This window comes from Choloepus didactylus, chromosome 6, assembly GCF_015220235.1.
Source record: "Choloepus didactylus isolate mChoDid1 chromosome 6, mChoDid1.pri, whole genome shotgun sequence".
NCBI lineage: Eukaryota > Metazoa > Chordata > Mammalia > Pilosa > Megalonychidae > Choloepus > Choloepus didactylus.
Window position 1 is genome coordinate 11,441,598 of NC_051312.1, and position 20,055 is coordinate 11,461,652.

The 20,055-nt window shown below is 45.9% G+C and overlaps 1 protein-coding gene and 1 long non-coding RNA gene across 9 annotated transcripts in view; one reads left to right on the top strand and one right to left on the bottom strand.

The window, feature by feature from the left end:
* Positions 1–5,850, bottom strand: part of MARK2 (microtubule affinity regulating kinase 2) — a 54,771-nt gene extending 48,921 nt beyond the window's left edge. For 4 of the 8 annotated variants that reach the window (XR_005217297.1, XR_005217295.1, XR_005217294.1 and 1 more), the window contains exon 1: positions 5,539–5,668. The gene's annotated coding sequence lies outside the window, so the exon portion shown is untranslated. Of the gene's footprint in view, positions 1–5,538 lie in introns of all 8 variants that reach the window. The other 4 variants (XM_037838182.1, XM_037838185.1, XM_037838184.1 and 1 more) reach the window with 1 other exon arrangement.
* The window catches only part of LOC119535795, a 30,533-nt gene continuing 15,785 nt past the window's right edge, over positions 5,308–20,055 (top strand). The window contains exon 1 of the long non-coding RNA XR_005217298.1: positions 5,308–5,365. This is a non-coding gene — a long non-coding RNA (uncharacterized LOC119535795). The remainder of the gene's footprint in view (positions 5,366–20,055) is intronic.

The window sequence follows — 20,055 nt, forward strand, 5'->3', positions numbered from 1 at the left end:
AAGAGGAGCTGGTCTAGTGGGCAAGAGGAGAAGCTGGGAGTTAAGACTCCTCAGGTTCCACCTCCTGAAACAGAACTGGAAACCAAGAGGCCAGATTCTACCCTTGGTGTTGTTTCAGAATCAGAAGTACCATCTCAAAGTCTAAAAGCTGAGCAAAGACATCCAATGGCCCACACCAAAACGGCTGTGGCACAGAAGTGGCATTCTGCTCTGAGAGTCAGAACTTTCAGAGTTAACGTGGACAAGAGGCTTTACCTCTTCCTGTACCTGCAGTAGGAAATGGGCAACTTCCTCCCCCACAAGGTTTGTTAAGGCTTGCTCTTCCCCTTGCGGAGACAGAAAGGGGAAAAGGCATAGGTAACACTTCGGTGACTTGCTCATGTTTGATTAAAGCTGGGAGAAAACCTGGCGAACCCAAGTTTCAAGTGCAAAATGTACAAATCCTGGAATCGCCCATCAGGAGAAGGAAACTCGGCCACCTCTCTGGTTGGTTGGTCATTTTGCTGAACTTCCGATGAAGGAGAAAGGACCGGGGTTTAAAGTCCACCCACCTTTTCCACACCCCTCCCAATCTGTGCTTTGATGGGAAAGCAGAGAACCTGGTGGCACCACCACAGCTAAAACAGAAGCGAACCCTTTCTGCACCTCCTCCCAAAGCAGAAGCCTGGGAGACAAAGTCTACAGCTTAACCAAGCACAGCTGGGGCTGGCCCTGGTCACTGCAGAAAAGCCTCTTCAGGCAGTCTCAGGGTTGGGTGATGGACCCACCACCTTGTCCTTTCCATCTGCTGAGGTTACTGCATTCCAGTCCATTAACGGGCTTCAAAGTGCTGCTGGGGAGAGTCCATTTAGCAGAGACGCTACCATGGGGCCAAAGGTGGCGCCCAGCCCCCACACTGCTTGTCGATAATGGGCCACAAAGCCGGAGGCTCGGCTGCACTCTAGACATAAAATATTCATTCAAGTCAGCATAAAACATATGTAGGAACATCATGGAAGCTCCTGGGAGAAGAGAAATGCCAGCCAGGTGGCTAAGTGCTCTATGGGAAAGAGTTCAGGAAGGCATGAGTTAGGCCTGGTCAAATGCCTACTGAGAACTGGGTTTTTCTGTCCAAAGGGAAAAGAGTCTAGTCTGAAAAGTTTTTGACTCCCAATGAGATTTAAACTCATAAACTTCTTGGGCAAACAAACGCCATCTTTTCCTACTGCACAGGCATCAACTCTGCTTGGGATACTTACGCTGAAAAAAGGAACAAACTCCAGCCCAATCTGAAAGATCCAGTTATCCCTGTGAAAGCTTGATTTTAACCTGAAGTAGGCCAAGTTTTGATGACTGCCTTGTATCCATCTGTTTAGATGCTTCTCAAAGTCCATAGATAGGAGAAAAATCATTACGATTTACTAGGTATTTTTTCCAGTTACTTTAACCAGGTCCAGAGGTTATAAAATGGCAACTCTACAAAGTCCAGGGACTCCTAAAGCCTCATTCCTAATCTCTAGGGCTAGGCAGAAAGGGAGAACACATGGTCTGATATTCACCCACATCCCCGACCAGAAGGCAGCACCACCAAGGATCCCCTGGCCAGGGTTAAAGGGCCCTCGACAGCCAGCACCCAGAGCTGGCGCCACACAGCTCGCCGAGCCTTATGCAGCAGGGAGTAAAGTGATCCTAACCAAGTCAATCCACCTAGAAAACACCAGAAGCAAATTATGCAGTACATCATTTGGCCAGAATCAACTCTAAATCTCAGGATTGACCCCCTCCACACACACACACACTCTTGTCACTGGGGTTCAAGGGATATGTGTTTGGAACGGCTCAGTTGTTCTTTTTAGGAACATATAAATTAGTTTTGCTCTTTCCACCAAGACTTCCAAACTCTTCTCCCCAGAACTGTCTGAGAGAATAAACAATGCTACTCACTCCTAGAAGAGTGACAGCAACCCCCTCCCTGGCTCAATGTAACAGAAGCATGAAGGGTAGTGGCAGGCTCCCGGTTTCTCTCGTGGTTCTGAGGCCCAGAGGTGGGGGTTTGAAGCCATGTAGCCCCTCTCCCAGGTATTACACAAAGCTTTAGCCAGCAGCAAGTAGAAGCTGGACCCCTCTCCACACTTGTCTGCTATTGCTGCTGCTGGCTGGAAGACAAACAGTCATCTTGCTGATTGCCTTCACCACTGCCAAGCCTCCCGTCCAACAGAGCCATTTGGAAAAGAAGTGAACAGAAAGCTCAGCTCACAGACTAAGAATCCCCTAAACCACCAGCTCTGGGTCACAACACCCTTCTGCAAAAGGAAGAACAAGTCTATGGCTGTGAAAAAGTACATCCGGTAACCGGTGTGTCAAAAATCATCTTAAAGACAGGGCTTGACTTTCATTTCACACTTGGTCAGAAGCAGAGTCAACAGCAAACAGGCAACCTCCCTGCAGCATGAGGTTTATTTTTATGCTTCAACATTTTCTGTGTGTGTGTGTGTGTGTGTGTGTGCGCGCGCATGCGCGCGCGCATGTGTTTAATTCAGATGTGATCAAAGAGCTCCTGGAAACAGCTTCTCATCAGACACATTCTTAAAAGAAAGAGGGAAAGGAAGACCAAGAAGAGATTAGAGCTTGAAGACTACCAGTGGAGTCTGTTTACCTATTTCAGTTTAGATAATTTAAATCTAAGTAAGGTGACAGAGGACTTTTGGGGGGAAAGTATCAGCCCTTGCTTTTAATTTCATAACATCAGGGCTAAGGAGGGGAAGCCTTCTGACTGAGCTTCCATTACTACTTTAGCTAGAATCACCATGGGACCAAGAGGAGGTTTCTTGCTCTCACCTGGTGGCATGATTTATTCTAAAGGAGGCCAGTGCTCCTGGCAGCCCTAGCCTTGTGTCGTTTCTTTTTTCTCATTTTAAAGAATACAGGCACCTGCCTGTAATAGATGCATCCAAGGTTTACCAAAGTTCATGCTTTTACTGAGATGAGACTTAATGTTTTGAGTCAGTTGTGTGATCGACTATCCTGAGTCCTACAGCAGGAACTCTAAAGTGGCTCGGGCTCAGGAGCCTAAGTCCATAAAGGTGAGTAATTCATAATTTGGAACAGGAGGACAACCTATGCAGCCACTGCTTCAGACAAAGTTACTGACGAGCAGCTTGTATTCCAGAATGGCTCACTGATCACTGCTGTCATGAACTCAGTGGATGTGCACTCAGTCCCTAAGTGCTCAGCAGCAGGCGAGACATGCAGGAAGAGAAGAAATCAATGCACACATTGCAAGAAAAAGACTACACCGATGATACATTTACATTTAGTAAACAGCACAAAGAAATCACATGAGGCAGTCTGTTGCATCCCACCCCACCCCTAGCCTCAGGGAGAGAGCAGGCCTTCAATCGCCACTCCCCAAAGGCCTGAGGGTGCCCGCCAGTCACTTGCCTCCTCCTACCAACTCATAATCAACAGTGTGGGAAAGTTCTCTGGTTAAGCAGGGTCTACCTGCTGAAACAAAGGTGGTGGGAGGAAAAGGGATGGAACACGCAACTCTAAGAGGACCCAGAGAAAGTGGTTCCCTGTAGGGAGAGAGAAATGGCTGGCAAGCCAGTGGAGGCAGACTGCAAAGTGCAGACCACAGGATTGTTTCTCAAGTCCTTAGTCCCGTGCAGAACCAGCTGCCAAAACCAGTGATGGAATGGAAATCAACCATTCTGCCCTCGCAAACCCCTATTTCACCCCCAAAGCAATCTCTTCATCGGTAATAAGAGTCAACCACTGCAGAGAAACACCCTGTCCAGAACTCAGAACTCTTCTTGAGTTCCTAACTGCCCAGTTGACAAGAGAGTGAGGGGGTAAAAAAAAAAAAACAGAAAAATGAAGAAAAAACTTTAAAAAGGAAAGATTTTTCAGAGAAGGATGTTAACATACAAGAGAATATAACAATGGCCCAATCTGGTTACAAGGAAAGAAGGGAGAAAGTGGCATACACAAAGGATGAAATGAGGGAAAAGAATACAAAAAGCACTGCAGGCCTAGGGCGGAAGAGCTCCCTTTTCTAACCAAGTTTTTTTGTTTTGTTTTGTTTTTTTGCCTAATAAAGTTCTCCACCGAGAAGGGTGCAACAAGCAGGGGACTCTCCACAGAGCAGTCAGCAAAGGCAACTAGAAATGGTAAGAGAAAGGGGGAGAGGTGGAATGCGGATACCTCTCGGCTGAGAGGTGAGATGACACACAAAAGGCTAAGGCTTTGGGTGACGCACGACAGCAGTGATTGCCAGGATGGGGGTGTAGGGGTGGCGTATAGGGTCCTGTGGCTGAAATGTAGCTCAAGAAACAAGTGTGCAAAATTCCTGGACTGGGAGTTACAAAGATCAGCCAAGAGGAAGGGGATGGATTGGGGTATATGTGGAGAGAATAAAATATGATATGAAGAAGGCAGTAGACTAATATGGAGCTGCAAGGCAATACTGATTAAGAAACTTAGTAAGGAAGATGGGGTGAGGGTAGAGAAACAGGAAGGCAGCAGCAAGGAGGAAGACACTGTGAGAAGCGATGGATACGGGAGTAAGGAGACAGCAAGGCATCAGGGTTTGTGTTGCAGTGTAAGAAGAGGAAAGGCAAGGGCGCTGATGCAGCAAGGCAGGGGAAAGGACTCAGCAACAGGTTGTTAATACAGTGGGCCTTTTCCTTCGGTAGCAAGAGCCCAGGGAGAAAACTGGTAGAACACTCAGTGAGAAGCAGGAGGCCCAAGAAAGTAAGAGCCAACCCCGGGGGGTGGAGAATGTGAGGGGTCCAAAGACTCACAAGGGAGTGATGATTGGAACCCCAAAGCCAACCTGTGGGAAATCTTTGCGCATGACAGCTGCATGAGAAACACGGAAGCAACAAATGCCAGCACCAGGAACCATGGGAGCTCCTGGGGAAAAGAAGGGAAAGTGATGAGCAAAGAGTAGGCGAGTGATTTAGAAAGGTGATGAGGGTGGAGCTGGTGGGTTGCAAGCAAGAGGGAGGGCACAATTTGGAAAAGGAAGAAGCAGGGCAGAAAAAGCTGAAGAAGTGAAAGGGGAGAGGGAAGGAGAATACACTCCAGGGCCAGGACCCTGGGGGTGATAACCAGGGACTGGGAGAACCGGTGCGAGCTGAAGGGAAGCAAGGCAAGAGAGACGGAGGAAGGGGTGGACAACAATCTGTGACAAATCGCAGGGTGCTATTCGAGGAGCAGGAGGTGGCTGCTTTAAGCGTGGGTGGGAGAAGACCAGAAAGGGCCCCTAGAGAAAAAGGGAAGAGAAGGGGGAGCTGGGGAGGTAACACGGAAGAGCGCAGGAGGGCGGTGAAGGGAGAAGCGGGGTTGGCAGAAGGACAAGTGTGCAGCCTGGAGTCACGACAAGGTGGGTCCCAGGACAGGACTCGGAAGGGGATGTGCGGGGCCGGGAGCCAGATGACAGGGCAGCCGAGGCTTGCAGGATGGCAGCAGGGGCACGAGGAGAGCAGAGGAGGGAGGAGGCTCCGCAAGGTGCCGGGGCCCAGCCAGAGAATTCGGGGAGCCCTCGCGGCTCCTTACCTGCTCCGTGTCCCTCTCGTTCAGCGTGGGTAGGGGGGGTCCGGGCGCTGGACATGGCGCCGGTATCTCAGGGGAGGGAACCGAGAAGCTTGGAGGAAGGGAGGGAAGGGAAGGCGCGGAGCCCAGCCGGGCGGGGCTTCTCACAGCAGGAGCACCCGCCGCATGGGCCCCGGCCGGGGGTGCGGGGAGGCCGGGCAGCCGCTCACGCCAGCCCGGGGATTCGCCGCTCGGGCTAGGCCGCGCCGGCTCCGAGCGGCTCCAGACCGCACCCCCCCGACCCCCGGCTGGGCTGTGCCGCCTTTCGGCCGGGCCGCGCCGCTCCGCCTACTCTCTGCCGCCGCAGCCGGCCGCCTGCCTCGCTCCTCCCCTGCCCTCAGCGGCACTGCTCGGCGCCCGGCACACAGGCAGCCGCCGCCGGACCTGCTGCTCCCAACATGGCCGCCACCACCGCCGGCCCTCGGCTCTTTCCGCCGGCAGCAGCCGGAAACATCCGAAGCCGCTAGGAACGGGAGGGGGGGCGCGCCTCCTCCTCGGGGCCACGGACTACGGGTGAATTCCGGAAACACCCGAAGAGGGTAACCCCCGGGGGCACGCGCGCCTTCTCGATTCCGAAGACCAAGTTTCGGCTCTGTTTACGGAAATCCACGAAGCGACTCCGGGTACTCCAGAGCCATCCAGCCACGCCCACTGGTCTTTCCCCGCCCCCCCTTCATCTGGCTCTCGGTAGTTTCCGGAAACACCCGAAGAAACTCCGCGTGCTGTAAAGCCGACCCCGCCCCCGCCCCGCCCCTCTGCCGAGGGCGGTGGTCGGCCATTTCCGGCAACACCCCGGGCCCGGCGGGCCCCCAGTGATTCCCCGGGGTGGTCTCCATTGTCCGACTGTTCGTTTCTTTCCGTCAGTTTTCGGGTATTTTCAAACCTTGAACCGGGAGCGTGGGCACTGGCGCGCGTGTATTTTTTGACTAAAGAGAAAATAAGGCTGTTAAGTTTCCCTGCAATTGGCAACTACTGGTTCCAGAGTAACTGTCCATCTGCGTGTCTGTTCGTCCATCTGTCGTTCAGCTCATAAAATCCATCTTCTGTTTTTCATCCGACCTCTCTATCAACGTGCTTGTCACCTGTCAAATGTAGCTTTAATCTGTTATCTACCTACCTGCCATCCATCTCTCCACTTCTGTTTACCCACCCATTGGTTCCCACACCTGGACAGACATCAGCGTCAGCATCCTTAGCTCCCAGATCCTGGAGGTTCCGGAAGTCCTCCCAAGAGAACACTCAAAAATGAGGAGCCCTGCATTCCAGCCCCAGATCTGACAAACTGCCATGTGATCTTGAAAAAACCCCATAACACCTCTGAGCTTAGGCTCCACGGCCCTGTATCAAGAGACCCATGCTTCTGTTGCATCCTTCCCCTTCTGAAGAATATCTTTGCATTCCATTTATCTTTTTAGATGTCCCTATAAGCTAAGGGGGAAGAGACATTCTCATCCTAACTCACAACTTCTTAAGATGAAGAAAGTCACAGAAAGGAAAAGGGAAACTGGTTGAACTTGAGGAATTCTCAGAATGGGCCCCCGAAGTTCCTTTTCTCTGGGCCTCAGTTTCCCTATTGGCTCACGAACCCTGAATTCCCTCACAGCCTTGGAGAGCCCCAGCCTCTAACAGGAAGTCCTTGTGGGCAGTCCACTCCTTGCTTCTTCCTAGACCTAGACATTCTCACCAGGGAGTGGCCGTAGCCTGAGTCTGATTTCTCTGGCTCCAAGCTTTCCCCACCCGTTGTACCCCAGACATGTTGGAACTTGCCCCCTGGGGCTCAATAGCAGCTTAAGGTGGGCAGGAGCTAGAAACCAGGCTCAGGCAACACATCCCCAAAGGTACAGGAGCAGAGGAGGCCCCACTGGTTGCGGGAAAAAGTGCTGGTTAAACCTCAGACCTTTGACTTCCCACTCCCAGCTACAGCAAAAGAAATAGCCAGCTGAACAGGGGGCCATGAAAGGGGTGGGAAAATACTTCCAAAGGCAACAGGTGTGACGTACGGTCTTAGGAAATGCATGGGAGTCTTGGGCACCTCCTCAACCCAGCTACGTCATTGAGGAACAAGTTGATGAAGGAAGATAGAAGGAGGTGAGGTCAGTCTCTTCCATCTTCCACTCCCCCCACCTCAAATTCCTCCCGAAAATCCATGAGACTGATCTGCCCTCTGGTGGCAGGGAGATGCATGCTGACCCAGAGCTTGATACCACCTCTGAGGTCCAGAAAGCAGGGAAAAGAGAGGGGAAGGGGTTGGGGGGGTGGGGAGCAAAAGAAGTTGGACCCAGGAGTCTCTCCCTGGCCCCTGCTCTCCTCTAAGCAACCTCTCCCCTCGCCACGCTTCTTCTCACTCAAGTTCTAACTCCTGCCTCACACCTGCCCTCTTACTGTCATCTCTTCCACCTGTCCCCACCTCATCCTCGCTCCCACCTGGGTCTCAGCTCAGAGCTGCCTAACCAGTCTCCAGCCTAGAATTAATTCTGACTCCCTCCAAGCGACGTCACCAGACATGCCAAAATAATCTTCCTAAAGTCCAGCTCCAATTCATCTCTGTCCGACTTGAAGGCCATCACCTGGGCGTGTGACCTGTGCAGGCTCGGAAGGGCCCTGCGCTTGGTTAAACTAAGCTCTGCTGTTGCTGTCTTGAAAATTTTTAACAAGGGTGTCCTGCATTTTCATTTTGCCCTGTGTCCCGCAAATTACATGGCTGGTCCTGGCTGTAGGATAAAACGTTTACTCTGCCTTCCAAGTTTTGTGCAATCTGGCCTCACCTTACCCTGCTCCTCTCCACTGGGTACCACTGATTGACACTTCTCCCTTACTCCTGCCCCCTGCTTTTGTGCCTCCATGACTTTGTTCGGGCTATCTCTCCACCTGGATTGCCTGTCACCCATCCCAGCTTTCAGATGCAGTTCAAGAGCTAGTTCAAACAATACCTTCTCAAATCCCTGAACCCATCCCACTAGCTCTGCTCAAAGATTAATTATGGCCACACATTTAACCCCTCTCTAATTTGCAAATCAATTCATTTAACCTACACATCTCTATTGAGCACCTGCCCTGTGCAAGGTGCTGTTCTAGGCTCTTCAGGTATATCACTGAACAAAATGAACAACGATCTCTGCCCTTGGGAAGCTTACATTTTTTTTCTTTTTTTTTTAATGCAATTTTATTGAGATATACTCACATACCATATAACCCATCCAAAGAACACAATCAATGGCTAACAGTATCATTGTATAGTTGTTCATTCAATGCCACAATCAATATTCAAACATTTTCATTACTCAAAAATAAAGGAGAAAAGGGCAAGATGGCAGACTGGTGAGCTGTAAGTTTTAGTTACTCCTCCAGGAAAGTAGGTAAAAAGCCAGGAACTGCGTGGACCGGACACCACAGAGCAATCTGTCTTTGGGCATACTTCATACAACACTCATGAAAACGTGGAACTGCTGAGATCAGCGAAATCTGTAAGTTTTTGCGGCCAGGGGACCCGCGCCCCTCCCTGCCAGGCTCAGTCCCGGGGGAGGAGGGGCTGTCAGCTCCGGGAAGGAGAAGGGAGAACTGCAGTGGCTGCTCTTATCGGAAACTCATTCTACTGATCCATACTCCAACCATAGATAGACTGAGACCAGACACCAGAGACTCTGAGAGCAGCCAGCCCAGCAGAGAGGAGACAGGCATAGAAAAAAAACAACACGAAAAACTCCAAAATAAAAGCAGAGGATTTTTGGAGTTCTGGTGAACACAGAAAGGGGAAGGGCGGAGCTCAGGCCTTGAGGCGCATATGCAAATCCCGAAGAAAAGCTGATCTCTCTGCCCTGTGGACCTTTCCTTAATGGCCCTGGTTGCTTTGTCTATTAGCATTTCAATAACCCATTAGATCTCTGAGGAGGGCTGTTGTTTTTTTTTTGTTTGTTTTTTTTAAATCCTTTTTTCTTTTTCTAAAACAATTACTCTAAGAAGCCCAATACAGAAAGCTTCAAAGAATTGCAATTTGGGCACGTCAAGTCAAGAGCAGAACTAAGAGAGCTCTGAGACAAAAGGCAATAATCCAGTGGCTGAGAAAATTCACTAAACAACACAACTTCCCAAGAAAAGGGGGGTGTCCGCTCACAACCACCATCCTGGTGGACAGGAAACACTCCTGCCCATCGCCAGCGCCATAGCCCAGAGCTGCCCCAGACAACCCAGTGTGACGGAAGTGCTTCAAATAACAGGCACACACCACAAAACTGGGCGTGGACATTAGCCTTCCCTGCAACCTCAGCTGAATGTCCCAGAGCTGGGAAGGTGGAGCAGTGTGAATTAACAAAGCCCCATGCAGCCATCATTTGAGCAGACTGGGAGCCTCCCTACACAGCCCAGCAGCCCAGAACTGCCCTGGGGGGACGGCACTCACCTGTGACATAGCACAGTCATCCCTCAACAGAGGACCCGGGGTGCACGGCCTGGAAGAGGGGCCCACTTGCAAGTCTCAGGAGTCATACGCCAATACCAAAGACTTGTGGGTCAGTGGCAGAGACAAACTGTGGCAGGACTGAACTGAAGGATTAGACTATTGCAGCAGCTTTAAAACTCTAGGATCATCAGGGAGATTTGATTGTTAGGGGCCCCCCCCCCCTCCCCGACTGCCCAGAAACACGCCCCACATACAGGGCAGGCAACACCAACTACACACGCAAGCTTGGTACACCAATTGGGCCCCACAAGACTCACTCCCCCACTCACCAAAAAGGCTAAGCAGGGGAGAACTGGCTTGTGGAGAACAGGTGGCTCGTGGACGCCACCTGCTGGTTAGTTAGAGAAAGTGTACTCCACGAAGCTGTAGATCTGATAAATTAGAGATAAGGACTTCAATAGGTCTACAAACCCTAAAAGAACCCTATCAAGTTCAGCAAATGCCACGAGGCCAAAAACAACAGAAAATTATAAAGCATATGAAAAAACCAGACGATATGGATAACCCAAGGCCAAGCACCCAAATCAAAATTTCAGAAGAGACACAGCACCTAGAGCAGCTACTCAAAGAACTAAAGATGAACAATGAGACCATAGTACGGGATATGAAGGAAATCAAGAAGACCCTAGAAGAGCATAAAGAAGACATTGCAAGACTAAATAAAAAAATGGATGATCTTATGGAAATTAAAGAAACTGTTGACCAAATTAAAAAGATTCTGGACACTCATAGTACAAGACTAGAGGAAGCTGAACAACGAATCAGTGACCTGGAAGATGACAGAATGGAAAATGAAAGCATAAAAGAAAGAATGGGGAAAAAAATTGAAAAAATCGAAATGGACCTCAGGGATATGATAGATAATATGAAACGTCCGAATATAAGACTCATTGGTGTCCCAGAAGGGGAAGAAAAGGGTAAAGGTCTAGGAAGAGTATTCAAAGAAATTGTTGGGGAAAACTTCCCAAATCTTCTAAACAACATAAATACACAAATCATAAATGCTCAGCGAACTCCAAATAGAATAAATCCAAAAAAAAACCCACTCCGAGACATATACTGATCACACTGTCAAACACAGAAGAGAAGGAGCAAGTTCTGAAAGTAGCAAGAGAAAAGCAATTCACCACATACAAAGGAAACAGCATAAGACTAAGTAGTGACTACTCAGCAGCCACCATGGAGGCGAGAAGACAGTGGCACGATATATTTAAAATTCTGAGAGAGAGGAATTTCCAGCCAAGAATACTTTGTCCAGCAAAGCTCTCCTTCAAATTTGAGGGAGAGCTTAAATTTTTCACAGACAAAGAAATGCTGAGAGAATTTGCTAACAAGAGACCTGCCCTACTGGAGATACTAAAGGGAGCCCTACAGACAGAGAAACAAAGACAGGACAGAGAGACTTGGAGAAAGGTTCAGTACTAAAGAGATTCGGTATGGGTACAATAAAGGATATTAATAGAGAGAGGGAAAAATATGGCAAACATAAACCAAAGGATAAGATGGCCGATTCAAGAAATGCCTTCACGGTTTTAACGTTGAATGTAAATGGATTAAACTCCCCAATTAAAAGATATAGATTCGCAGAATGGATCAAAAAAAATGAACCATCAATATGTTGTATACAAGAGACTCATCTTAGACACAGGGACACAAAGAAACTGAAAGTGAAAGGATGGAAAAAAAATATTTCATGCAAGCTACAGCCAAAAGAAAGCAGGTGTAGCAATATTAATCTCAGATAAAATAGACTTCAAATGCAGGGATGTTTTGAGAGACAAAGAAGGCCACTACATACTAATAAAAGGGGCAATTCAGCAAGAAGAAATAACAATCGTAAATGTCTATGCACCCAATCAAGGTGCCACAAAATACATGAGAGAAACACTGGCAAAACTAAAGGAAGCAATTGATGTTTCCACAATAATTGTGGGAGACTTCAACACATCACTCTCTCCTATAGATAGATCAACCAGACAGAAGACCAATAAGGAAATTGAAAACCTAAACAATCTGATAAATGAATTAGATTTAACAGACATCTACAGGACATTACATCCCAAATCACCAGGATACACATACTTTTCTAGTGCTCACGGAACTTTCTCCAGAATAGATCATATGCTGGGACATAAAACAAGCCTCAATAAATTTAAAAAGATTGAAATTATTCAAAGCACATTCTCTGACCACAATGGAATACAATTAGAAGCCAATAACCATCAGAGACTTAGAAAATTTACAAATACCTGGAGGTTAAACAACACACTCCTAAACAATCAGTGGGTTAAAGAAGAAATAGCAAGAGAAATTGCTAAATATATAGAGACGAATGAAAATGAGAACACAACATACCAAAACCTATGGGATGCAGCAAAAGCAGTGCTAAGGGGGAAATTTATAGCACTAAACGCATATATTAAAAAGGAAGAAAGAGCCAAAATCAAAGAACTAATGGATCAACTGAAGAAGCTAGAAAATGAACAGCAAACCAATCCTAAACCAAGTAGAAGAAAGAAATCACAAGGATTAAAGCAGAAATAAATGACATCGAGAACAAAAAAAACAATAGAGAGGATAAATATCACCAAAAGTTGGTTCTTTGAGAAGATCAACAAGATTGACAAGCCCCTAGCTAGACTGACAAAATCAAAAAGAGAGAAGACCCATATAAACAAAATAATGAATGAAAAAGGTGACATAACTGCAGATCCTGAAGAAATTAAAAAAATTATAAGAGGATATTATGAACAACTGTATGGCAACAAACTGGATAATGTAGAAGAAATGGACAATTTCCTGGAAACATATGAACAACCTAGACTGACCAGAGAAGAAATAGAAGACCTCAACCAACCCATCACAAGCAAAGAGATCCAATCAGTCATCAAAAATCTTCCCACAAATAAATGCCCAGGGCCAGATGGCTTCACAGGGGAATTCTACCAAACTTTCCAGAAAGAACTGACACCAATCTTACTCAAACTCTTTCAAAACATTGAAAAAAATGGAACACTACCTAACTCATTTTATGAAGCTAACATCAATCTAGTACCAAAACCAGGCAAAGATGCTACAAAAAAGGAAAACTACCGGCCAATCTCCCTAATGAATATAGATGCAAAAATCCTCAACAAAATACTTGCAAATCGAATCCAAAGACACATTAAAAAAATCATACACCATGACCAAGTGGGGTTCATTCCAGGCATGCAAGGATGGTTCAACATCAGAAAAACAATCAATGTATTACAACACATTAAAAACTCGAAAGGGAAAAATCAATTGATCATCTCAATAGATGCTGAAAAAGCATTTGACAAAATCCAACATCCCTTTTTGATAAAAACACTTCAAAAGGTAGGAATTGAAGGAAACTTCCTCAACATGATAAAGAGCATATATGAAAAACCCACAGCCAGCATAGTACTCAATGGTGAGAGACTGAAAGCCTTCCCTCTAAGATCAGGAACAAGACAAGGATGCCCGCTGTCACCACTGTTATTCAACATTGTGCTGGAAGTGCTAGCCAGGGCAATCCGGCAAGACAAAGAAATAAAAGGCATCCAAATTGGAAAAGAAGAAGTAAAACTGTCATTGTTTGCAGATGATATGATCTTATATCTAGAAAACCCTGAGAAATCAATGATACACCTACTAGAGCTAATAAACAAATTTAGCAAAGTAGCGGGATACAAGATTAATGCACATAAGTCAGTAATGTTTCTATATGCTAGAAATGAACAAACTGAAGAGACACTCAAGAAAAAGATACCATTTTCAATAGCAACTAAAAAAATCAAGTACCTAGGAATCAACTTAACCAAAGATGTAAAAGACCTATACAAAGAAAACTACATAACTCTACTAAAAGAAATAGAAGGGGACCTTAAAAGATGGAAAAATATTCCATGTTCATGGATAGGAAGGCTAAATGTCATTAAGATGTCAATTCTACCCAAACTCATCTACAGATTCAATGCAATCCCAATCAAAATTCCAACAACCTACTTTGCAGACTTGGAAAAGCTAGTTATCAAATTTATTTGGAAAGGGAAGATGCCTCGAATTGCTAAAGACACTCTAAAAAAGAAAAACGAAGTGGGAGGACTTACACTCCCTGACTTTGAAGCTTATTATAAAGCCACAGTTGCCAAAACAGCATGGTACTGGCACAAAGATAGACATATAGATCAATGGAATCGAATTGAGAATTCGGAGATAGACCCTCAGATCTATGGCCGACTGATCTTTGATAAGGCCCCCAAAGTCACCGAACTGAGCCATAATGGTCTTTTCAACAAATGGGGCTGGGAGAGTTGGATATCCATAGCCAAAAGAATGAAAGAGGACCCCTACCTCACCCCCTACACAAAAATTAACTCAAAATGGACCAAAGATCTCAATATAAAAGAAAGTACCATAAAACTCCTAGAAGATAATGTAGGAAAACATCTTCAAGACCTTGTATTAGGAGGCCACTTCCTAGACTTTACACCCAAAGCACAAGCAACAAAAGAGAAAATAGATAAATGGGAACTCCTCAAGCTTAGAAGTTTCTGCACCTCAAAGGAATTTCTCAAAAAGGTAAAGAGGCAGCCAACTCAATGGGAAAAATTTTTGGAAACCATGTATCTGACAAAAGACTGATATCTTGCATATACAAAGAAATCCTACAACTCAATGACAATAGTACAGACAGCCCAATTATAAAATGGGCAAAAGATATGAAAAGACAGTTCTCTGAAGAGGAAATACAAATGGCCAAGAAACACATGAAAAAATATTCAGCTTCACTAGCTATTAGAGAGATGCAAATTAAGACCACAATGAGATACCATCTAACACCGGTTAGAATGGCTGCCATTAAACAAACAGGAAACTACAAATGCTGGAGGGGATGTGGAGAAATTGGAACTCTTATTCATTGTTGGTGGGACTGTATAATGGTTCAGCCACTCTGGAAGTCAGTCTGGCAGTTCCTTAGAAAACTAGATATAGAGCTACCATTCGATTCAGCGATTGCACTTCTCGGTATATACCCGGAAGATCGGAAAGCAGTGACACGAACAGATATCTGCACGCCAATGTTCATAGCAGCATTATTCACAATTGCCAAGAGATGGAAACAACCCAAACGTCCTTCAACAGATGAGTGGATAAATAAAATGTGGTATATACACACGATGGAATACTACGCGGCAGTAAGAAGGAACGATCTGGTGAAACATATGACAACATGGATGAACCTTGAAGACATAATGCTGAGCGAAATAAGCCAGGCACAAAAGAGAAATATTATATGCTACCACTAATGTGAACTTTGAAAAATGTAAAACAAATGGTTTATAATGTAGAATGTAGGGGAACTAGCAGTAGAGAGCAATTAAGGAAGGGGGAACAATAATCCAAGAAGAACAGATAAGCTATTTAATGTTCTGGGGATGCCCAGAAATGACTATGGTCTGTTAATTTCTGATGGATGTAGTAGGAACAAGTTCACTGAAATGTTGCTATATTAGGTAACTTTCTTGGGGTAAAGTAGGAACATGTTGGAAGTTAAGCAGTTATCTTAGGTTAGTTGTCTTTTTCTTACTCCCTTGTTATGGTCTCTTTGAAATGTTCTTTTATTGTATGTTTGTTTTCTTTTTAACTTTTTTTTTTCATACAGTTGATTTAAAAAAGAAGGGAAAGTTAAAAAAAAAAAAAAAAGATAAAAGACAAACAAGGAAAAAAAAAAAAAAGATGTAGTGCCCCCTTGAGGAGCCTGTGGAGAATGCAGGGGTATTCGCCTACCCCACCTCCATGGTTGCTAACATGACCACAGACATAGGGGACTGGTGGTTTGATGGGTTTAGCCCTCTACTATAAGTTTTACCCTTGGGAAGACGGTTGCTGCAAAGGAGAGGCTAGGCCTCCCTATATTTGTGCCTAAGAGTCTCCTCCTGAATGCCTCTTTGTTGCTCAGATGTGGCCCTCTCTCTCTGGCTAAGCCAACTTGAAAGGTGAAATCACTGCCCTCCCCCCTACGTGGGACCAGACACCCAGGGGAGTGAATCTCCCTGGCAACGTGGAATATGACTCCCGGAGAGGAATGTAGACCCGGCATCGTGGGATGGAGAACATCTTCTTGACCAAAAGGGGGATGCGAAAGGAAATTAAATAAGCTTCAGCGGCAGAGAGATTCCAAACGAGCCGAGAGATCACTCTGGTGGGCACTCTTACACACACTTTAGACAACCTTTTTTAGGTTCTAAAGAATTGGGGTAGCTGGTGGTGGATACCTGAAACTATTAAACTACAACCCAGAACCCATGAATCTCGAAGACAGTTGTATAAAAATGTAGCTTATGAGGGGTGACAAGGGGATTGGGAAAGCCATAAGGACCAAACTCCACTTTGTCTAGTTTATGGATGGATGAGTAGAAAAGTAGGGGAAGGAAACAAACAGACAAAGGTACCCAGTGTTCTTTTTTACTTCAATTGTTCTTTTTCACTCTAATTATTATTCTTGTTATTTTTGTGTGTGTGCTAATGAAGGTGTCAGGGATTGATTTAGGTGATGAATGTACAACTATGTAATGGTACTGTAAACAATCGAAAGTACAATTTGTTTTGTATGACTGCGTGGTATGTGAATATATCTCAATAAAATGATGATTAAAAAAAAATAAAGGAAAAAAGAAAGAAAAAAGAAAACAGAACACTCAAACCATCCCATATCCCTTTTCCTTCCCCCATTATATATTTTTGTCATTATTTTATTGCTCATCTGCCTATACACTGGTTAAAGGGAGTGTCAGTCACCAGATTTTCACGATCACACAGTCCCATGATAAAAGCAATATAGTTATACATTTATCATCAAGAACCAAGTCTTCTGGATTTCCTTCAATGGACTTCCTTCCATCTGTTCTAATATACTATAAACTAAAAAGGAGTATCTACATAATGTGTAAGAATAACATCCAGATTGGCCTCTTGACTCTATTTGAGATCTCTGAGCCACTGAAGCATTATTTTGTTTAGTTTCTTTTCTCCCTTTTGGTCACGATGGCATTCTCAATCCCATGATGCCAGGGCCAGGCTCATCCCTGGGAGTCATGTCCCATGTTTCCAGGGAGACTAACACCATTGGGAGACATGAACAGTTCTGACCACCTGGCACCAGAGACAGAATTTACCTACAGTGGTTTGCAAAATGATATTTTGCAAAATATCAACTCAAATATATATTCTAGAATAGGAGATATGTACACTGTATACCTTTGAGGTGGTAATTGGCCAATCTGTGTTAATATTTGTTTTTTAGTTGTATTGCTTTAATACTTTGGCCCCCATATCTGACAGTGGTTAGCATAGGGCCCTCAGTTCAGGCCATTTCCCATAAATTAGGGTGAGTCTAATCCAGTATCTGCTAAGGGCAAAACCCTATGTTCATCGGTGGGAGACCAAAGATAGTAAGTTCTATATGTGGCCTCCAATCCCAGTGCCCCATGTGGGAGCTTACATTTTAGTGGGGGGAGACAGACAACAAACATAATAGTAGGTATTACTATGGGAATAAAATAGAGCCAGCTAAGGGTTGCAGGAGTGAGGGGGCGCAGAACAGGTTGCAGTATTAAGGTGGTCATCATAGGCCTCATTGAGGTGACATTTGAAAAAGACTTGAAGGAGGTGAGGGGGTGAGCCCTGAGGATAACTGGGGGGGGAAGAGCATTCCAGACACAGGGACTGGCCAGTGCAAAGGCCCTGGGGCAAGCATGTGCCTGGCCTGTTTGAGGGAAAACGCCAATGAGACTGGAGCAGAGTGTGCGTAGGGGTGTATAGGAGGGGGTGAGGGCAGAGGAGATGGGGGACCAGGCCTGGTGGCCGTAGCTTTGTCTGTCCCTGGAAGTGAGACAGAGAGTGGCTGGAGTGACATGATCTGTCAGGCTTCTGGGTTGAGAAGAGAGTGAAGGGCAGAAACAGAAGTCTAGAAGCTGGGAAAGAGGCTTTTGCAATAATTCAAGTGACAGGTAACAGTGGCTTGGACAGGGCGGGAGCAATGGAAGTCGCGAGAAGGAGGCAGGCTCAGGATATATTTGAAAGTTGTAGCCAAAAGGAGTTCTTGATGGATGGGGTTCAGGGGTATGTGAGACAGGATTTAAGGATGATTCCAAGCTTTCCAGCTGGAACAAATCAAACGAACAAACACCAACCATGAAAGCAGAGGCATGTAGCAGAACGGGTAGAGACTACCTCTTCATTTCCCTGGGCTGCTGTAACAAAGTACCAACATCTGCATGGTTCAAAACAATTGAAATGTAGTCTCATGTAATTCTGGAGGCCTGAAGTCTGAAATAAGGTGTCAGCAGGCCCGCACTCTTCCCGAAGGTTCTAGGGAAGAATCCTGTGTTGCCTCTTCCAGCTACTCGTGGCCCCAGGCCCTCTGTGGCTTGTGGCAACCTCACTTCAGCCCCTGCTTCCTCCTCTTCGCGTGGCTACTTGTCCCTCTGTTAGTCTGTGTGTCCTCTCCTCGTCATATAAAGTTTAGGGCCCCCCTAAAAGAGTATGACCTCATCTTACCTGATTACCTCTGCAAAGACCGTATTTACAAGTAAGGTCACATTCTGAGGTTCCCTGTAGATGTGAATTTGGGGGGACTTTATTCAACCCACCACATCAACCAATAGGACCAGCCCTCCGGGGAGCCCAGCGATGTCCCCTGGGGTCGGGAAAGGCAGGGATTATGGGATTCCCAGCACCAGCAGGCACAGGGGACCTTAGGGTAGCTCTCTCCCAGCATGGGCAAGTAGAGGAAAGAAGCTGGGGGGAGGCAAGGTGCTGGAAGAGAAGTCATCCCTATTCTCACCCTTCTGGAACACTGCAAAGCTTCCTCTTCTTTCTCCTTCCAACCAGTGGAGCCAGAGAGCAGGCTCATTCCAGGCGGACCCACCATTCCGGGGTGCGGGGTGGGGAACAGTCTGGAATTGCCTCTGATCAGAGGCCTGGGATTAGGCAAGATCCCCTCATGCCCTCTGCCCTGCCAGAGCCCCTCCCATCTCGTAAAGCTCTACCCTATCTTTCTTCTCTTTTTCATTTTTTTCTTCTTTTAAACTATTTTTTAATTTTTTACTAGAGAAGTTGTAGGTTTACAGAACAATCATGCATAAAATACAGAGTTCCCATGTACTACTCTATTATTAACACCTTGCATTAGTGTGATGCTTGTTACAATTGATGAAAGAACGTTTCTAAAATTGCACTATTAACGATAGTCCATGGTTTGCATTAGGGTTCGCTGTTTGTGTTGTACAGTCCTATGCTTTGTTTTTCTCTTGCGTCTCTGAATTTCCATCATGCACTTTATTCCCATGATTCAACATATCCTGTGTTTCAGAGTTTAGCATATCATGGAGTATAAGACGGTATTGGACGATTCCGCCTGTATGAAATATCTTGAATAAGCAAGTTGATAGAGGCAGAAAGTAGATTAGACGTTGCCATAGTGGGGGGAAATGGGGAATTATTGCTTAGTAGGTACAGAGTTTCTGTTTTGGGTGATGATGTTGTAGAACAACATTGTAAATGTTAATTAATGCCATTAATTGTACAATTAAAAATGGCTAAAATGGCAAATTTTATGCTATATATATGTTACCACAATAAAAAAAAGAAAATTAAAAAATGTGATTCTTAGAACTGATGAAAAAGAGCATGCTTCTTATGCCCCAGCCATCCCAACCTTCACTAGGACGCACGCTACGCAAGGGCAGGACCTTGGGGGCCAGCTCCCCTTGATTTGTTTTGGCTAACGCGTGCTGACAGCTGGGTCCTGGGTGAGCAGTATTACTTTTAATTCCCAATCCATGAGTGGAGAGGCACTGGGATTTTCCCTAGTTTACTAATGAGGAAACTGAAGCTTAGGGAAGTCCAGTCTCTTGTGCATGGGAGTGGGAAGAGGGTGAGAACCAAGCTGGGGGAGGCAGGGCATGGTGGTGAGTGGGGCGAACACCGGGACGCAGCAGCCAGGCTGCCTGGGT